The 17,260-nt window shown below is 33.3% G+C and overlaps 2 long non-coding RNA genes across 2 annotated transcripts; both read left to right on the forward strand.

Annotated features, from left to right (window-relative positions):
* The first annotated feature begins 5,730 nt into the window (after positions 1–5,730).
* Positions 5,731–9,584, forward strand: LOC133777892 (uncharacterized). The gene is made up of 5 exons (XR_009868900.1): positions 5,731–5,963; positions 6,067–6,430; positions 6,755–6,827; positions 7,142–7,206; positions 9,330–9,584. It is a non-coding gene; the product is annotated as an uncharacterized LOC133777892 (long non-coding RNA).
* A 4,499-nt stretch (positions 9,585–14,083) lies between these two features.
* On the forward strand, positions 14,084–15,449 carry LOC133833852 (uncharacterized). Its single transcript, XR_009893171.1, has 3 exons — positions 14,084–14,186; positions 14,575–14,635; positions 15,238–15,449. It is a non-coding gene; the product is annotated as an uncharacterized LOC133833852 (long non-coding RNA).
* The last annotated feature ends 1,811 nt before the right edge of the window (positions 15,450–17,260 follow it).

Here is a 17,260-nt window from a genome sequence, read left to right on the forward strand (position 1 = left end):
TGGGAAATAGCAGGTTCTGTGTGCCTTTATTTATTTCTCAGATTCCTGAATTGTGTTTTCTATTTTCCTTAATTGTTTGTCGGACATCTCTAGGAAAAGTGTTGCCCTGTCTGATATTAATGTGTTTATTCAGGTAGAAGATCCACTTTTAGAAGCTACAAAGTACTTGAAGTTGCTTCAAAAGAACTCCCCCGATTCGTTAGAAACACACTTGCTTTCTTTTGAAGTGAATGTGAGAAAACAAAAGGTTTTGCTTGCCTTTCAGGTAAGCTTTTGTTTAAGCGTGTGGCTGAGAAGCTTTTATTTTGACCCTCTTTTTGTCTTGAGCTGCACAAGGCCAACTGATGACTAAATTGTCTTTGGAGTGCAGGCTGTAAAGCAACTACTGAGGTTGAACGCTGAACACCCAGATACACATTGATGTTTAGTATGTATCTCTGTTATCTATGGCCATCGTGTTTGTATATGTTCTTATCAGTTTGTGGTGATCTGTCTATTCCACTCGAACTTATTGTTAACTGCTCGAATAAGAGGAATAGCGTGGGCTTCATAAATGACCTCTAACAGCCATATTCACATTCTACTTGTTAATTTGGATGCCATACTTGATGCTCTGTTGGTTACCTATCACAGAGAGAATTTTGCCAAAGCTATTTACACATCAATGCTATGTTTGTATTGAACTTTACAGAAAGGAATTAACCTTGCTAGGTCTTTAGAGAAGAAATAAATGGGGATAGAATTTAGTAGAAACTGTATGAATTGTTTCTTCATATTGGTTCTTCTTATGGAATATAGGGTGATAAATTAGTTAGTATGAATTGTCCTTTCCCTTTCTTTTTCTCCTGAGTTGCATAGGTCTGGTTTCCTGGTTTCCCTTACTCTCAAATGTGATAAGTTTCAATTCTTGTATTTAATGACCTTATTTGTTTTATTTTTCCTTTGAAATTAGTTTCTCTCTATGTTCTTTGTTCTTTTTGTTTTTCTTGATTTATATTATTTCTTTATGGGAGTGATTTTAGTAACAATAAGAAACTAGCTTTTGGTGTTGAAGAGAGCAACTTTCTAATCATCCCTTGGTCATTTGTTTCTATGTTTTCTGCTTTTGCGGTAGCAATTGAATCTTGCTGTTCTATGCTTTTTATGTGTTGATAATTGAGTAACACTTTTATTTTTTGAACAGGTCAGTACGTCAGAGCTGTCTTTCTACATTTATGCTTCGTACTTCCCAGAAATTTAATGATGGTTCTGAGTTTTTATCTGTTTGTGGCTTCCTAGGATTGGATCTTTAAATTAATGCTCTTTAAATTAATACATGCAGGTTCTGAGTTTTTCTCTGTATTTCTTGTTTAATTTTAGAGGGAAGAAGCAATATAATTTGTTGCTTCAGTCGTTGTTTTGCATGGTAGTACATCTTGCTATACCCTGCTGTTTCGTCAAGTTTTGGAGTTATTGCAAATTTAATTTAAACTTTATATGCTTACAGGTGGATACTAGCTTAAGTCTTATGTTCTTAATAATAAAATGACTTTTTTTTTTACAATGTGCAGGTATATTGAGATGATTTCTTTGGAGCAATTCTTGACAACATTTGTAGTTGAGGCCTTTAGAATGGAAGAATGTATTTCACTAATTTTTTTATACATTTCTTGTTTTGTATTTAGTGATAAAGGAATCTGAATTGGGCATAAATTATGTTGTAATATGATTTCTTAAGCCTAGATTAGTAGACTAAATATTGTAATTACATTTTGAGTAATTAATAAAAATCTATTTATGTTAACTTATGTGGCTTCAACTTTCATATTTGTTTTCCTAGTTTTTTGTAAGTAAAAAAAGATTATGTTTCTCTAACCTAATATAACACATGTGTTATACTAAAGTGTAGTATAACACAAAAAATGTGTTATACTAAAGTGTAGTATAACACAAATAATGTGTTATACTAAAGTATAGTATAACACAAAAAATGTGTTATACTAAAGTGTAGTATAACACAAATTTATAAGTATTGAAATGTGTTATATAATCGACTATAAATAACATAATTCAACACTTATCTATATATTAAAATAACACAGAAATTTTGTTATCGTTGACAGTACAATAACACATCTGTATAACACTGATAAAGTGTTATGTAAAGTACCCTGACCTACGATAACATAGTCGGTCTTAACACATCAGAAAGTGTTATCGTATGTTTTGATAACACATTTTCGGTGTTATTAAAAGCATTTTTTCTTGTAATGATATATGAGATGCATGACTTATGAGTATTAGTGTGCATGTAGGCAATGTTTAGGCTATAAAGGGTATATTCGTAATTTTGGCTCATTGATGGCATAAATGTAAATATTTGTGATAAATTGTTGATACCACATTATTATGTAAATATATTTGTAACTTGTGACTCGAGGCGATCCTAGTGAGTGATTTAGCGGAAAAGTCACGACGAGGATTTCTACCCGGCTTGGGGTGAGTCTGGGGGTATTTCTGGGAATTTAGAAAATATATTGGAGACCGTTTGATATTGAGGAATATAATTGGTGATTAGTTAGATGTCGGGATGTAAGCGGTAATTAATAGAGACACTAGAGGAATTAGTGGGAGTAGTGACCAAAATGCCCTTAGAGTGATTTAAAGGTTTAGTTATTATTGGGAGGGCAATATGGTCATTTGGTTTATAAGGGATAAGTGTTATACTGCTTTATGACTTAGTGGAATGTTTAGAAACTGAGGGAAGCTGAAAGAAAAAGGGAAAAGACAAAAAGGGAAAAAAGGAAAAACATAACACTTGGGGCTTACTCTCTTCCCTCTATCGGTTTATCATTTTCTTGCACCATTTCCTGTGAATTCTTGGAGTTGTGGTTCAGAGGAGGATTAGGTCAAGTTTAGCACTTGAGGTTCTTGGTGATACTAGGAGTTCTACTGAAATTCAGTCCAATTGAGGTAAGTTTCAAGGTTTTCTTTAGTTTCTGAGTTTCATTGGCATGGAATTCTGAAACTTGGTTTTGGTGGAAATTAAGGGAGATAAACTTGAGGAGCTGATGAGCTTAGGGCTGGAAGGATACTAAAGACAGCATAAGGTCGAATTCCCCACTTGAGGTAAGAAATTATGAGCTTGAACACTTGAATTCTAGACTGTTCTGGTTCTCTTTTGTTGGGTTTTTGATCTTCATGCTCAAACATGGATTTTTCCTTGTTTTGGGGTGCATGTGGCTAAGTTCTATATGGTTGGGTTCTGTGGCGTGAGATATAAATGATGGTAGGCTCATTTTGGAGTATAGTAGTGATTTGGAAGAATTTTGGTGGGTTTTGGTTCGAGGAAGTTTGAAGGAGACAAATCTGGGAAGAGGAGTGCTGTAACTATCGTTGTAGCACTAGTCTTTGGGCGCTACAATGCTAGGCCTGGGTTGTTTGGGTGTTTTGGCTCTATTTGTAACGCTATAACACCCTCTTTAGGGCACTGTAGCGCTACCCTATCTCCAGAAGGGGATTTTTGGATTATTTCTTAGGGTTTTTGCCCGAGGGCTCGGGGTTTGATTCCACCACCCTGTTTGGTGGAATTAGGGCTTCCCGAGGGCTCAGGATTGGTCACGAGGTTAGCTTTTGGGATTGAAGTTTGGTAATGGTACTATCCTATGACTCTGACTAGGTGTATGCTAGGGCTCGAAAGGGATCGTGCTTGAGGGTTGTCATCATTGATCAAAGCTACCGGAATTCAAAGGTAAGAAAATTGCACCTGGTTACGTGATTATGTTGGGACTAAGAGCTCCCTATATCTGTATGATGTCATAGATGGTATTATGCCATGGGACATGTTATAAATGGCCTAAGGGTGCCGGAATCAATATTTGCGCACAGGGCGTAGCTCGGCCACTGGTAGTTGAGGACAACTTGATATTCACTGAGCTCGGTTTAAGCGGGTCGGAGTCAGTGGGATAAATAGGGGTGCGACCTAAGGGCGTCGACCCTGGTTATTATTTGTGAATTGTTTATTAATGTTAATTGATAAGCTTGGTATGCTGAATGCCTAGTTATATGGATGTTCTGGACTGTTAAGTATATGGCTATACTGTATGAATTATCTGATTGTTTGATTGATGATTGTGCTCTGTTATTGTGTTTTTTTGCTGGGCCTTGGCTCACGGGTGCTACGTGGTGTAGGTAAAGGCAAGGGTAAAGTGGACCAGTCCTGAGTGGGAGAGCTTTGAGGCTGAATGTGTTAGGTAAACTTATACATGATCTTTATTTATTTTCATGTATATCTAATATTAAACAAATTAATATGAGATAGCCTAAAACATGTTTCTAAAATTGAATTCAAAGAGAAACAAAAGAATAGAATACTTACAGTATACACAGCGGAATGAAACAGTCCTTCCTTCAGTTTCTCTAACTCTTGTATTCTCTCTGGCGCAGAGTATTATCAAGAAACTGAACCGATCTTCTATTTTCTTCACAATCTTCCAATGTATCCTTAGAACCACCTAGACTAGTATGCGTAATTCTCAACACATGAGATAGATATAGAGAGAAGAAGAGAAAATAACAAAGAGGCTTAGAAAATGACTTGTGTGTAGAGAGAATCTAAAACTATCAGAAAACCAATGATTAAACTTATGTTTTGACTTTTCTCTAAGCACTCATTTTATAGACTCAATTAGGCCAATTAATTTAATTAAAAAATCAATAAAATTATAGCCATTTTGAAGCCCTAGGTTGAAATTATCATGGGTTTTAGGCCCATGAAATTTCCCATTTGATTATAAGTCCATTGGACTTAAAATCAAGGCCTGTATTATTTTCTATTGATTTAATTAATTAAATAATTATTTAAATCCTTTATCAAATTAATTATTTATAATTTGAACCTTGATTTAAACTTATTTATTAATTTAGATACTAGTTTATCTTAATTAATAAATCTGCCATAATTTCTCTTTTCTTCTCAAAATTACACAACTATGTGAAACTATCCAAAATTGACCTGGTCAACTTTGATAATTCTAATTGATGATTAAATCAATTAATTGAGACTATCTAGATAATTTTATCCAAGGTAAAATGGGGACCATGGGCCAATGAAATCAAGCGCCAATAAGTTATCATAAATCTAACAAATAAATTTACTAACTTATTAATTCCTCGTGACTCCACTATAGACTCGGAATTGCACTCTTGAATTCATAGAACGCTCTATAACAAATATAGACATGCTATTAATTATCCATTGTTACAACCATAATTGTCACTCAATCCTCTATAGACGGTCTACAATGAGATAGGATTAAAATACCGTTTTACCCCTCATTGTATTTTATCCTTAAAACACTTAGTTCCTTGTAAATGATATTTCAGTAAACTAATTTAATTACTGAAATGAGATCTCTATCATTTAACACCTTGAACCAAACTAAAAGGAAACCATCGTTTCACTTCTTCATCAGAAGCTATAGATGCTCATATCTATGATTAACACTCCCACTCAATTATACTACCGAGTTCCCAAGATGTAAGTATGGGCTACACTACACCAAAAAGGGCATAGGATAACACTAAAATCTAATAGAATTAAAAAAGTATTATGCTTGGTAAAAAGCGGGTGACTCAAAATTTTGGGCGCCAACATTAAATTTTCACGTTTCTCCCTGTTACTCTCTTATCTTTTTAAAACTTTTTATATTAAAAAATATTAATAAAGTAAAAATCCCTAAATCCCTTTTTCTTCCTAGTGCCTCTCTCCTCTCAGCCGCCTCTTCATCTTTCTCTCTATTTCTCTCAAATCATCTCCTCTCAAGCTCTATGTCTCCCCTATCTTCCTCTCTCACTTCCATGGGAGACCATGACAACACTCATGGCAGCGTGCGGTGGTTTCCATGGAATCCGAAGAAGATTGACAGACGGAGCTAGCTCGGTGGTTAGTGCTCTGCCCACCACCCAAATCATCCTTCAATGAGGTACGAGATGATTTTTTTTTTCTAGAAAAAAAATTGGGTTTTTATTCAATTTGGATGATGGTTTTTGGGAAATTTCTGAAATGGGTTTGATGGATTTCAACAGTTGATTGAATCATTAATATTAGTGGTTTCTCTAACCACCCCCATTCGGACAACGCTAACTAAGCAGAGGAGACGAGCCAGAGTTCAGAGCAACGTCTCCTAATGTGACTCACTCACTCTCTCTCTTCTGATCTCCTCTCTCCCAAGTTATCCGGTCATGAATTTTGGATAATTATACATATATATGTGTGTGTGAAGAGAATGTGTTGACTACTTTGAGCAATTCCATTTTCTACTTCTGCTCAAAATGTTTGCCGAATTGCGATGATTCAATTTTTGTCAGATCGTAGCTAAGACCTCTGCTACTACTACTATGGTTGTTCCTGTGGAAGAAACCATTGCGACTATCTACATTCTCACTCGAGGTTTTTCCTGTGAACACACTTTTTTTCATTTCTATTCTTGCGGAAAATGATTAATTCTTTTTTTTTTATATATGTATGTATGTATGTACGGGACTTAAATTTAGCTGGTGTATTATTTGTAATTTTTCTGGTTAAATTTTGTTTGAGATGCGATTATCATGTTAGCTTTGTGGAATTTGAGTGGCAATTGAATGAATTTTTCTTGAGAAATGATCTGAATGCATGTACATTTTAATCAATACATGTATGAGGGTTGAGATTTGAAGTGCAGTTCATTCTATTTTTTATTTCTATATTTGCATAATAATTAATAAATATTCATAGGATGAGCAAGTAGAAGTGCAAGGACCAGGAATTTGGTTGTTAACAGAGAGAGGTGCAACTAAAAGTTCAATTGGTATGCGAATTTTTTATTTTCATCGTTTTTATTTATTTATTTTTCTATTTTGATGGTTATGTGAGAATAATGATGGAATGTTGTTTTTTATGGTGTGGGACATAAAAAGCTCAACTTAAATTTCATTAGTGCTACTTCAACAAGTTTAGTTATCACTATCCTTGCTTGAAAAATTATAGCTATATTAGTGTTTTAAGTTAATAGAATTTTGAAGTCTAAATGAAAACTTGCCATGGTTTTCTTAGTGTTAAATGGTCGTGTTTGTAAAAGTTTGAAGTATATCTCATTTGTAAACTATTACTTCATTGTTGTAGAGTATAATGATGTTTCTGCATATCGCCTATCTCTATCAGAAGATACAAAAGCTCTTAATCAACTGGTATGAAGCTCTTTTTGTTCCTAAGGGTATTATAAGAGCTATATTCATATAAATAACATATAATCTTACTTTAATGCATTTATTTATACAATAGTTACAATGAGTGATATAGCTTCTTTTTTTTTTAAAGTACTGATATAGGTTTGTTTAGAGTAAGACTTATGTTTATGATTATGTTCCATTTTCACATAAATGTCTTCAACAAAACTAAATGACATGTCGGCCTTCTAATCCACTTGGCTTTGGTGTCAAACCAAAACAAAGATTAATGAAGACAAAATTACCCCAAAAAAATAAAAATGTTCAATCTTTTCATATCTTAATCAGAATAGTTGTAACGACCCAAACTCACTAATTAGGCTTAAGGGCCTTGATTAGTGTGCCTGGAGGGCATAATGGAGATTATGTGTGATTTTAATGATTAAGATGCATGATTATGATTTTAAGCATGTTATATGACTATGTGTGTATTATGTTATGTGATAATTATGCTATGTGATTTGTACCGTGTGGGTGTGGTGGTATCAATGTGATGCATGTGCCGAGACGGTCCTAGAAAGCTAGATAATGGTAACTGGTGATTTGGTAACTTGTGTAACTGTTAGTAACCATAGAGAGTAATAGGTTTTATTGGAAAAGTGGTAGAATTGTAATGTTAGTAAAAGGACAAGTGTGCCCTTGAGGTTTAGTTAGAAAGGGATATTTATGGAGGGATTAAGTGGTCTTTTGGCAGTGAATAGGTGAGTTTCAGCTGAAGGGAAATACAATTACATATAACACTTTGGGAAATTAGTTTATGCTGAATTTTGGAGACCTAGAAATGGAGCAAAAGAAAGATAGAAGAGGGCAGTTGAATTTGGCTCTTGGAAGGAGAATCAAGGGGGTTTGAAGTTAGCAATCAAGCCTAGGCCAAGAATACTCAGAGGTAAGGATTTATCTATGATTTGTCTAAGTTTCAAGTCTGGTTTTTAGAGGATAAGCATGAATTGAAACAAGTTGGTGGCTGGTTTTGTATGAACTCAGAGTTGGAATAATCAAAAGAGAAGGTGGTTTGAAGCTAGAGGTTGGACTCTCCATTCAAGGTAAGGATTCTGTGTAATTGTAAAGCTTATTTCTGTTCTGGATTAGGGAATTTGAAGTGTGGTTTGGGTTTGGGTTTAAGTTTTTAACTTTCTGGTTTGAGTTACTAAGGCATGGAACTCAAGAGTGAATTTTGGGAATGATTGTGTAATTGAGCTAGGGTATGATGTTTCTAGGTTGTTGTGAGGTCTATTAGGGATTTTGGGTTGGTTTTGGGGCTTAGGTATGAGTTTGGAATGATTTGGAATGGTTTGGGTTCGGGAAAACCCAGAATTATGGGCTCGCGAAGGAGCACCGCGGCGCTGTTCTTGCACGCCGCGGCGCAAGGCTGTTTCTGGGCAGAGTGTGTTCTCTGACTTGCTGGGCGCCGCGGCCCTATAGGGCTGCGCTGCGGTGCTAGGCCAATTTCAGGACATAGGATTTTACAATTTTGAGCCTTTGCTCCGTGGGTTCGGGGGATGTCTTCGGTGCATTGTTTTAGGGATTTGGGGATTCCGAGAGTGTGGGATTGGTTCCGGGAAGTAGTTTTGGATTGGTTAGTGACAAAGGATGTTTTATTTGTGTTGTGATTAAGTCTTTGGAGAGGCTTGGGATAGAAGACCGTGCTCGTGGCTTCGTGGCATCAGAAACTAGTGTATTGAAAGGTAAGAAAACTGCACCCGGTTGTATGGTTGTGATGGGACTAAGTGCTCCTGAAGGTTATATCGTGTCAACGTTGGTATTACGCCATAGGACATGTCATAACGGTCTAAGAGTGTCGTACATGAATTTAGCGCACAGGGCGCAGATTGGCCACTGGGAGCCAAGAACAAGGGGATAACAGAGGGAGCAGCCTGAGGGTGCTAGCCCTGGTTATCGTTTGTGAATAGTGTATATTGTGAACTGAAATGCCTAGTATGTGGAATACTTGATTGTACTGACTGATGATATATCTGAGTTTATGTGATGCTATGTGAGATGTTGATTTGTTTGTTAGTTGTTCATGCTCTGCTGTTGTTATGTTTTCTTGCTGGGCCTTGGCTCACAGGTGCTACGTGGTGCAGGTAAAGGCAAGGGCAAGCTGGACCAAGCCTGAGGTGGAGAGCTCCGAGGTGGAATGTACATAGCCAGCGGTTCGACCGCCACGGTCGAGGAGTGGACCAGGACAGGGATCTCCTAACTACTAGTTTTGCCCTAGCATGGCCGGTTGTTGTATATAAACCCTGAGTCTTTTGTAAACGGTCTTTGAACTTAATATTTTTGGGATCCCATGTAACAGAAGATGCTTATTAATGAAAATGTGGCTTTTGAGACCAAAACGTTTTTAACCCTAGTTCCTTTATAGTTTCAATAACACGATTTTACTTAAATGACTTGATTAGCAAGTCTGGCACTTTATAAACACACAGTGTAATGGTCCTGGTTATCCAGGGCATTACAATAGTTCTCATCTGAAATCCCTTTTCAGCATCATCATCTGGAGTAACCATAAGAAACACCAGTGGTAGCACTCCCCTTAGTTACTACATCAACTCATAGTAGGCTCTTTCCAAATCATGAAATCTGAATAATTCAAAATCACACAATAAAATGTATCTCAAATACAACCAAATGTACACCCTACAAACCAAAAATAATTATTTGTCTCATAATAATATAATATTGTCTCATAATAGTAAAATTCTTAGCCATGTTTTCTATTAATTCCTACACCTTCTTGGGCCAAAAATTTGCATAGTTATTAGTCAAGAAAAAAGAAATTGATGAAAAAATGTCTTAAAATGGGAAACAATTCCTATGTCAATGAAACTATTTAACATGTATATAATATAGCAATACATGCATAAAACTCTACAACATCTTTGTTTTTACAAGAAAACTTTATAATTAGTTTGTTATGAAATGCACAAATAAAGATCATTACATGGATCAAAGAAAGCACATGAAAATAAAGAACACTTACTGTCTCACCTTCCTACTGCCAAAGTCTCTTACAATCTGAAAATATGAAAATGTAATGATGAGCATTCTCTTTACTCTTCCAACAATAGTGTTTCCAAATTGTACATCACACAAATTGAAGTTGGTAATTCTTTGAAATTTGTGTTATGAATAAGGATCATTATTATTTGCTTTAGCTGTGGTTCCATGAAGATGCCAAGAAAGGCTTCTTACGAGTTAGGAGGGAGTTGAGTGGAATGATAATATTCCTATATATATGTATTAATTAGTATTCAGTGGATTAGAATGATGGTATTCATTCATATTATAATAAGAAAGCCTTGGTTTTACTTGAGCAAAATGTAGCAGAGCTAAAAACAAAGAGAAAAGACAATTGCTTTGTGTGTTTGTTGACAAGTTTATAGTCAAGAATTTATATAATAGATACATGAGTACACACACATACATATATGTATATATGTGCATATAAAAGTAGCTTGGTGAAGATCAGTATATTTGATATGTGCTTTGAGTGAATAATGCATAAGATTATGCATATAGCAAATCACCAAATCTATTAATAAGAATTCTTAAACAAAAAAAATACCCAAAATAATTTAGTAAAAAGAACAAATGTAAGCTGCAATAAAAGGAAGCTACATACTTCAACCAAAACTAAGATTAGAAGTATAGTGCGCTCACAGACACAAAAAAAAAAAAAAAGACAGAAGGAACGGAAGAAGATTATTATAATTCTTTGTTCAAATGAGATAAACAAAGGAGAAAGATTAATTAGAACATTGACATTCTCACAAATTAAACACTCTATCATAATAATGGCAGCAAAGAGTCAAATTAATCAAATTAAACAAAGCTGATATATATAAGTATATATGTATGTCACAATATTGAAAGTTGGCATTATCTCATCTTCTGCTGAAATCTTTGAGAGTCAATCATATAATATCATCGATCCTATGTGAAACTCCCTTCAATCACTCTGCATCATGCATAAAAATTCGGTAATTCTAATTTTGATTAGTATGCCTCAACAAAATACTAAAAAGAAAATCAGTATGTTTATCTTAGTATGTTTATCTAAGAGAAAATTATTCATTTTCCTTGTTGTGACAGTAGTAGGTACAGCTAGCTATTACCCATACTGGCTACTACATTTATAATAACTATAACAAAAATTTGAGAAATTCTCTCATCTCCTCTCCTCAAGGAAATAAATAAATAACATGCAAATAATAAGGAAATCAACTAAACATATAACTGAGGGTTGTGGAAAAATAAGGACATATATTGTGTTTGTTGGCAGTTGGTGAACCAAATAGTTAGTACATACTTGATATAGTGGTTTCAATGTGAAAGAAAGCTGGACGGCTTTGCCTGCCAACACCTGATATTCACTGACCAAGATATTACTAATGAAAGAATTTGAAATTTTCAATAATGCCACAACTATATATAAATATATATATGTTTTTATTTTATATATGACGTTTACCTTATATATGAATTCAGAGCTCAAGTACTTTGTTATCTCATTTCTTTTATTTGATTTTTTTTCTTATGTTTCTATTTCTTCAGATTTGAGGCTGTTTGATGGATTGCAGCTTACTGATATAGGTTGTGAATGAGTTCTTAAGGAGGTGAGATGAGTCAGAATGGTTAGCCTTTGTGATTTGGAAATTGGGTTCAAAGTTCAATTTGGTTTGTATGCAAAATTGTGGGTCAATTTTATTATGTTAGTTTTAGGTTCATCAAATGGTATTTTTATTCTAATGAGAAAAATATTTTCAACAACCTGAATTACTAGTAAAATGATATGAATCAAAGTGTACTACTTTTATTACATTCTACTAATTTATAGGAATTTTGTATCTTGTTCATGGATGTATTGCATTTTTGTAGTTAATATATCTCTTGTTGGTATTGCTCTGCAGGTGCTTTGTTGTCTATATCACCACTCTTTCCAAAAAATACTAAATTATTTTGGCCAAATCAGGTACAGTTTAGTGAATATTGATTTAAACTTTTATGGTTCACATTTGAATTTATTTTCTAATACATTTGAATCTCTTCTGATGGTTGTTGAGTTATATGAATTCAATTCTGTGTAGACATATCAAATGCAACAAATACTTAATATATATATATGCATGCGCACACACATATTTATATATAGTGATCTTATCATGATTGAGAGAGAGAGAATAGAGAAATATTGTGATATATATATTATTGTTTCTTTGGATAGTCTGATTCCACCATACTGTATTAATGCGTTTAAAATATATCAGATTGGAATAATAGAACAAAATTGATAGAGGATCAAATATTGCATGAAGTCATCCTCATCCCGACCACTTGAATAATTCTTAAAACGTGAATTATTTTCTCATCATATCCATCCGTATAATAAAGAACCTAATACAGAATTTATTTGGAAAAATATGTCAAAAATCTGATGGAAGATAAATTAATATCTAAGTTTAAAAAATATTTTATCAAAATTCTGCCCATTCTACTAATATGTGATGTTTGGATTTTTTTGGAGTAAAACCTGAAATAACAAAGGAACAGGAAAAGATTAAGATGTGACAATATTAACAAAAACAAGTATGCACATATTCATTTTCCCACCATGAACTCAATACCAAATCTCTACCCAGAGCCCTAAGAGTGTCCTACTCAGCATCAAGAAGCTTAACCCTTTGAAACCCATTCTGTCTCAGAAGCCTCACTACTGTACTGGCTTTTGTCCCCCAGTTTGCACCTATACTATTTACACTACTCCACACCATAGAAACTAAAACCAAACACACTTATCCAAAATCACAAGTTACAACTTACTTAAATCAAATCAAAGAAGCTAAAAATACTAGGTTTACTATATATATCTTTTTTCTCCTACTTGGTAAGTCAACAAGAGTGAGAAGAAGTGAAGAAGCAAGAAAAGGAGAAACCTTTAGATGGTTTAGCATAGCAGCAAATACACAACATCAAAGCAGAAATGGAAACCAACCCATGATTAAGTTGAAAAAATCTAAATTAATGCATGCATGAGACTTGTTTTTTAGTTCTCTCAAATTTTACATCCTTGAAAGAATGGGAAGATGCTAGTTTGTTTAGAATGAACATTAAGTTAGGTGAATAATTTTCCTCATCTTGTGTATTTATTGGTATTTCTATTTTTGCATCCAATAGTCTTGTAACTAAGAAAAGACAAATCATTATCATTCTTTTTTCTTTCTCTGCAAGTTGTTAATATGTTTAACAACCCTTGTAATATTAATTATCAAGAATTGACAGAAGTTTAGGTTTATTAATTTAGGTAGGATTTTTAAAGATTGATTATAAGCCCTTGAAGCTTTGGTTTATTAATTTAGCTTGGACTTTTAAGTGTCTGTAGTTACTTCTGAACCACCTCTATGTGTTTTGCAAGGTGAGAGCTGCATCAGTAACATGTTTTGCAGGCATAACTTCCTTTGTATTCTTCTCTCTTGCGAAGGAGAAATAGGATTTCATTCTTTCTGCTGTATTAAGCATTCATTATGTGTTTTTGACTTGTTTCTCTTGGAAATTAATTATTTGCAGACAAGTTTATGCTTTATAACTAAGAGACTTTACATAAGCTATTTATTATTTTCAACTGCTGTATTAATGTATTATTTTCACCCCTGTTTTTCAATTCACACAGTATGATATTGTTTATAGTTTTCATATATATTTAATGCAATCTTGGAATGGATGCCCTTTTGATGTGCCACAGCTACAGTTTCTTCAATTTTTTATTTCTTAATGTCCCTTTTTCTCTTTTGTTTTTGCCTAAACTCATGGTTGATTCCCTTTTGATGTGCTGCAGATGCAATTTCACAAAATATCTGCTGCCTGAAGTGCAAAGCTGAGGGACCAAAGAAGTCTGGAGGAAGTGATATTGAAATGAAGAAAGGTGATTGGAATTGTCCAAAGTGAGTTTCCTTTTTTTATTGTGTCCTTCTAATCTAAGGGGAATAAAAAGCCTCATATTAATCATAAAAAAGTATGCAAGGAAAAGTACATTTGGCTTTTACTGAATAAGTTTTGCTTTTCATTTTTCAATTGCTTCATTCCTATAAACCACTATAAATTCTATTTGCAAAAGGGCAAGTTTCAAGAGAGAGCTTGATATTAATCTTTCAAATTGTGAAAGAAAGTACACTTGGAGATGAGAAGTTCAAGTTGGATTTCTTTCCCCTAATTAGATTTTTATTTGAAAAACTACATTGTTTTTCAAATAATGGTCAGTTTATTTAGTTCCAATATCTGAACAGCAGTCTGTTAAACTGCATTTCTTATTGAAAATTTCATTTTTTTAAGGACTATGTTGCCACTCGATGGTGTCGTGCTCCAGAACTCTGTGGGTCAATTTTTCTCAAAAGTAAGCTAGGAATGATCTTTGTGATTTTATTTTCAATTTCTATTAATTGGCTGATGACATATGCATAAAGTATTGCAATTTTTTGTTGATTTTTTGATGATCTTTCAAAGTTATGTTGTTTCTTCAATTTCTTCTATTACTGATTCCACAGTACACTCCAATACTTTTTTTTTTCAAGCATTGTTCCCTTGCAATATATGTATATATGAGTTGGCATGTTGTATTGGCTTCTTCTACTATATATACTACTGGTATGTGGCCATCATTATTTTGTCTATAAGCTTGAATCACCAAAATACATGTTTCTCTCAACACCATTGATCTATTGCTCTTCATTTTATTTATATGACAAATTGACAATGGCTCAGTCTATCTATTATGTACTCTCATACTTATTTATGGTAAAAGAATAGTTGCGGAGATTGTTTTTGATTGGCAATTAACAAGTAGCAATGCTTTTAAGTATTTTCCAATATCTTTGAGGGGATTGGTCAATGTTAATTTTTATGTTACCTTCTTACTCTACATCATACCAAGTGTATGGTTGCTTAGTACTTTTTTTCTAATACTAAGAGTCTAAGACCTCTACTTTTTGTCTTCAGTACACTCCTGCAATAGATATTTGGAGCATAGGATGTATTTGCTGAAATGCTTACAGGAAAACCACTGTTACGTTGGGAAAATGTGATACACCAATTGCATCTCATGACTGATTTGCTTGGTACACCACCCTCCCCAGCCGAATCCACTGGAAGGATTCGTTTTTATTCTTTCTATCCATGCTAGTTACTCATCCATAGCAAAGATAATCAAGATTCATGAGATAAAATATTTAAGTAGCTTTTCCTTGAATTCTCTTGCTGTAAACACTATATTCATCATGCTCAAATACTTGGTTTTTAGCTTTTGCGTTTCATTTTATGGCTTGTTTCTTAACTTTACTGCATAATTATTTATTTTACAGCAATTTTATAGTCTAATTATTGATTATGAGCTCTCTTTTTGTTGTTTGGTTTGATAGTACTGATGCTTTACAAGGATGATTGGCCTAGCTGCTGATTATTGTCAAAGATTCAATTCTATAATTAAAACAGAATGTATGTTTTTTAGTTTGGAAAATTACAAGAGATGAACATCCATACTCTAATTTTAGTCTTACAAGAGATGTGTTATATGTTATTTTCTTTATAAGTTCTATCTTATGTTGTTTATCCTTGTATAATGCAGATGCTAAAGAAGCTTAGCAAACAATTACGTGGCGAGGATTGGAATTGGAACAACTTAAACACATTATGTTGGGCTATAGGGTTTATATTTGGATTTGATTATGACTATGTTGATTCTTTATGACTATGTCTTTCTTCAATTTTTTCTACTTGACTATTTATACTATTGCTTGGAGCTTTTAGAGTTTCATTTGGGGTCTGAGACTGTAATGCATGTACACTACAAAGTCACCATTAGTAAGTATAGCACATACTTTAATCTTAGCACTAGAACTTATATATATATAATTTAGTTAAATCAGTTAGTTTAGTTAAGTTATTGAGAGTAATTTTGAGCTTAGTACTGGACCTTATATGCCTAAATTAGTTGAAATAGATAGTTTATTTAAGTATAGAACTGTATCTTACTTTTCTTGATTCTTCTTTGTGGCATGTATATATTGGTGCCACTGAGAGAGCTAGTGTCAAATATGTTTTCACTCACTTCAACACTAATAATGAGCAAGGAATCGGCGAATCAGTGACCCCAATATTTGTTCTATGTAACAGAAGGGTCAGACTAATTCTTCTTGTTTTTCTTATTATTGTAAAACACTTGCACTATTCTTAATTTGGAAGGCTTTGTGTTGGGCAGCTGTGTAATATTTTGTGTTGAAAGTAATAACTTTTCACTATGTTGAATATTTAAGACTACTTGAATACCTAAAGAACATTTTGTTGTTGATGACAGTGTTGAATGTTTTAAACTAATTTGTGGATTGTTAATACAATGTTGAATGTTTTTACTTTTTGTTATTTGAAAATCAAGTTCATTTGACGATGCTAGTATATATTAAAAAGTTAATTTTAATTATATAAAAAAATTAAAATATAATAGAATAAATTAGTGTTATATAAAAGAATATATAATGAGAATTTAAACTTACCTAAATATTAAAATAATACGAAAATTGTGTTATAATATCTATTACAATAACACTTTTTATGTAATGAATTTTGTTATGCAAACTTCATTATATAACACAAATAATGTGTTATACTAAAGTGTAATATAACACAAAAATTGTGTTATACTAAAGTATAGTATAACACAAAAAATGTGTTATACTAAAGCGTAGTATAGCACAAATTTATAAGCATTGAAATGTGTTATATAATCGACTATAAATAATATAATTAAACACTTATCTATTTATTAAAATAACACAGAAAGTGTGTTATCGTTGACATTATAATAACACATCTATATAACAATGATAAAGTGTTATGTAAAGTACCCTGACCTACGATAACATAGTCGGTCTTAACACATCAAAAAGTGTTATGGTATGTTTTGATAACACATTTTTGGTGTTATTAAAAGCATTTTTTCTTGTAGTGCTAGTTCGTAGGGTAAGCT

Source organism: Humulus lupulus, chromosome 5 (assembly GCF_963169125.1).
Source record: "Humulus lupulus chromosome 5, drHumLupu1.1, whole genome shotgun sequence".
NCBI classification, from domain to species: Eukaryota; Viridiplantae; Streptophyta; class Magnoliopsida; order Rosales; family Cannabaceae; genus Humulus; species Humulus lupulus.